Here is a 4,478-nt window from a genome sequence, read left to right as displayed (position 1 = left end):
ATAGCAAGTCAGACTATGAAAGGGAAGCATTGTATGTCCCCACTTAATATATATTGAATGCCTGTACTCTATGACAGATACTGAAAAATTGGAAGGTATAAAGGCATGAAGAGCAACTGTAAATAATAGAGACAGGGTTGGAGGAGAGTACACAGTTGGGGAGGTGAGAGAGGTAATCAAAACATTTAATGAAAACAAAAATGGAAGACTATCTGTTGTGATAATGTATATAGTGATATCTTTGACTGGACTAATACAGTGTATTTATGCTGGGAAAAATCCATTTTGTGTACTGTAAAAATGTATAATGACTGAATGTAAAAATATAAGAAAAGTGAAACTTAAAAAAAAAAAAATAAAACATGGTGGATGATGTGGACTGGCAACAAACTACCAGCACTATGGAGGAGCCCCTGAATCTCATCAGGCTCAGGCTGGATAAGTGAATTTACATGGAAACGAGAAATGGTGGAGAGCTTCAAGGCAGATTACATGTTTATGATCAACATTTAAATGTGATATTGGGAGATATGGAAGAAACTGTGACTACTATAGAAGTTTATGAAGAGACAAATGAAGCGATATATAAATCAATGAAACAGAACATTGCAATGCTCTTCATCTGAGGAGACAGTGTCATATTAGTTTCCCATCCTTTGAAAGTTGGCTAAAACAAAGAATTTACTCTGTATGGAAAATAGGACATTTTATACAGTTGCCTCTTTAATTGTTCAAGACCTTCAAAGGAGAAACATGCCTACATTTTTACATGATCTGAGCATTTTTTCACTCCTAAAATGAGCTGATCTGCAGATAATTTGTAACTTCTTAGGCTAATGGCATTTTTATTTTCTATAAATATGATCACCAAGATGCCAAAAAAAAAAAAAAGTGTTGAGTCATGGTTACTGTATTAGCTCATTGACATCAATTGCTATTAAGCAGAGATCATAAATGTAGGCATAACAAAGAAAAGAGAAATACATACCTGAAGCCAGGATCATGGAGGAAAACATGCAATTTGTAGAATAATGAACTGAAGTTCACAAAGAGGTTGGGCCCCTGGAAGGACAACTAAAGGAAGAAAACCAGGGAAAGTGGTCAGAGGATGATGCCTGAGATAAAAGTGATATATTGATAAATTTTTATCACTTGACCAATGGATCTGAGGCATAGAGAAGAACTTTAGGGAAATGAAAGGACAAAGCTCTTTGAGGAGCTTGCTACTTATGTTGACCATATCACTTTTCTCCTCATTAGGACTCTTCACTGCCAAAATTGGAGATTAGGTGATTTCATTCCAGCTTTACCAGAGGAGATACCTCCCTCTCCTTTCTCTCATTTTTGTCTTTCCTTCCATTTCTCTCTAAAATAGAAATAATCATAATGTTCAATGTGCATCTAATCATAAAAGTAATGTGTATTCAGAAATAATCCAAAATAAAACAAAATTGTAGAAGAAAATTAAACAACCTACAAATGAATTTCAATTAGTAACCACTATTCATATTATGTGGTACTTCAGATTTTTTATGTGTATGTCATTTTCTACAGCTGCATTTATCTTTATATTAACTGAGCAGCATAACATCTAACACATTCAGAAGGTGCTTTTGCATGCTGCAATTGATATTTAAAACTGATTCCCTATTGCTGAGCATTCAGGTTGTTGTAGTGAACATCTCCATTTAAATATCTCTCTCAAGCTGTGTGGTTATTTTCAGTGGATAAATTCATAGAAAAGGAATTTCTGGTCAAACAATATGCAAACTTTGTAAGCTTCTCAAATATATTTTCCACCTTTTTTGAGCAGTCTGTTAACAAAGTGTCCTTGTATTCCCTCAAAGTCAGAATGTTACCAAACTTTTTAATCTTTGCAAATACGAGAGTCTAAAAATTTTTATAATTGGTATTTATTGTTTCATCACTCACCGACCTTGAACAATCATGGAACCTCTCAAAACTTCTCATTATGTAATAAATACAGTCAGTAACACCAAAAGGAGAAAAATCTATTTGGATACCTGAGAAATTGTCAGGTCATTTATCAGACACTAAGTGCCTAAAGTATATCAGACACTGCTTTAGACACAGAAGTTACAATAAAAGAAGAAACAGAGGGGCTGGTAGTAGTGCAGCAGTAAAATGTGACATTCCCAAGTTTACCTCTGGAAACCTCCCTGAGTTCATTTTGCATGTGCAAACCAGCATCAGGAGCTGGGTGAAATGGAATGGACTGCAGCATCAAGATCCTTTTAGGGGGGACCAGCAGTTAGTGTAATGGCTATGTCACTGGACTCCCATGTAGTTGACCGCAGTTTGAGTCCTGGACCCGGTGGCTTAAACTCATGCCAGACACATGTGCGTGTGTGCCCAAGATCCCGAGAGGAGAATGAAGGATAAAGGATTGTGGCGTGGCCATCTCCACTGGGGGGTGATTTCTTGCTTTCTGTCTCTCTGTCTCTCTCTTTCTGGTGAGCACACATGCCCTATAGCAAAAACCTCTCCAAGGAAAGAAAGAAAGAAAGAGAGAAAGAGAAAAAGAAAGAGAGGAAATAGACACTTTTAGGGGTATAGCATCTCTCTTTCTCTCTCTTTTACTCATGGAAGAAATAAATCAATGAACTTGAACTAGCATTTCTACCTTCAGAGAATAGAGACAAATGGGATAAAACATATTATTTTATAGAATATTTGCTATGGTATTAATATTTGTTTTCTTCAAAATTCATGTTGAAATTTTGTTGCCTTTGTAAGAGTATGAACAGGTGGGACCTTCAAGAAGTGATTAGACCATAAGACTCGACCCTTCTGGGTGGAATTGGTGCCATTATGAGAGGGCAGGTTTGACCCCCCCCTTGCTATTTCTGGCTGTCTTGCTTTGGGATTCTGCAGCAAAAAGGCCCTTCCCAGACACCAGCACCCTGATTTTGGACTTCCCAGCCTCCAAAACTGTAAGCCAATAAATGTCTGTCTGTTTGTTATAAATTGGCCAGTATTAGGTATTCTGTTACAGTAGCACAAAATCGGCTAGAACAGTATTCTATATTTTACATGATGTATATAAAATATTTAATATAATTCAACAGCAATATTACTCAATACTCTAATTGAGATGTGAAAAATGAACAAAAATATTCATAAATAATAGATTATTTCTCTTGAACACAAATGGTTTAGTACCACTGGAATTTTTTATAAGTTTGTGTGTGTGTGTGTGTGTGTGTGTGTGTGTGTGTGTATGTGTGTGTATGCTAGATGATTTACATGAAGACAAAATGCAGATGCAAGGTGCCAGCCAAGCTATGGCAACTATGAATGAGAAAAAGTATCTGTTCATCATTTCATATTAACTGTCTTTAATGAAAGGGGGAAAAAGCCATTGTGAAAGATAAAATGGGAGTTTTGTTCACTTCATCACATTTAAAATTTAGAATCTTTAGTTCTAAGGAATCATGGTGGGACACTAAAGGGCTTTACCCAGCCATGCCTAATTTTGTGGCTATTAAATAACTGGATTTTAAAATTTTATTTATTTCCAGTTTGCTATAGGGTACATGCACTCACCACAGAATGAGAGAGAAAGAGAAAACAAGAAAGCATCTCTCAGGGAAATGGCCACACCCCAATCTCTTCTCTCAAGATTTTGATCATGCATGCACATGCCCAGTATGTTTCTCAAGCCTCTAGATCCTATCATATTGCACAGTTGGCCATGTGGGATCCAGCCACCTTAACCTCCAAACCATCTGCTGACCCCAACAATTGGTTCCTTTGAGATACAGATGACTCCTTAGTATCTTCTTGTGTTATAAAATGTCAAAGCCTTTGTCAATCATTCTTACTACAAGACTAGCAGACATGGGCAGAGAAAAGGAAATAAAAAAAGTCCAATTTCAGTACTACCCAGAGACCTCAGTCTTTCATATTCAATCCTTTTCTATTCATACAAGTAGTTAAAAATTGGCCTTATATCTAAAATTCATTTAGAAGCATCCATTTCATTAAGATTTCTGTCAATATCTCCAGACACGCCTCTTTTGGGGTGAAAAATCTAAGTGACTTAAGATTTTTCAAAAGTCATATTCTTTAGGAACCAGCAGTTAGCGTAATGGCTATGTCGCTGGACTCCCACGTAGTCAACCACGGTTTGTGTCCCGGACCCGGCGGCTTAAAACTCACGCTGGGGGCGTGTGCGTGCATGCCCAAGATCCTGAGAGGAGAATGGAGAAGGGATTGCAGTGTGACCATCCCCCCTGGGGGGTGATTTCTCGCTTTCTGTCTCTATGTCTCTCTCTGTCTGTCGAGCGCACGTGCCCTATAGAGAAAACCTCTCCAAAAAAAGAAAAAAAAAGTCATATTCTTTGAAAAGGCTCACCAATACTTTATTGGAAAGGTTAAAATCTGCAAGTTTGATTACTTATATGCATTTGAACAGTCAATTAAGAAAGGAACTTCCTGCCAGCCACTGAAACTAA

General features: G+C 37.1%; 1 pseudogene; it reads left to right on the top strand.

Moving 5' to 3' along the window:
- The first annotated feature begins 362 nt into the window (after window positions 1-362).
- Window positions 363-671, top strand: LOC102486419 (U6 snRNA-associated Sm-like protein LSm3 pseudogene; annotated as a pseudogene).
- The last annotated feature ends 3,807 nt before the right edge of the window (window positions 672-4,478 follow it).

Source organism: Tupaia chinensis, unplaced genomic scaffold, assembly GCF_000334495.1.
Source record: "Tupaia chinensis unplaced genomic scaffold, TupChi_1.0 Scaffold000217_1, whole genome shotgun sequence".
NCBI classification, from domain to species: domain Eukaryota; kingdom Metazoa; phylum Chordata; class Mammalia; order Scandentia; family Tupaiidae; genus Tupaia; species Tupaia belangeri.
The sequence above is the reverse complement of the archived record's forward strand: the minus strand, read 5'-3'. Positions and strand labels throughout refer to the sequence as shown.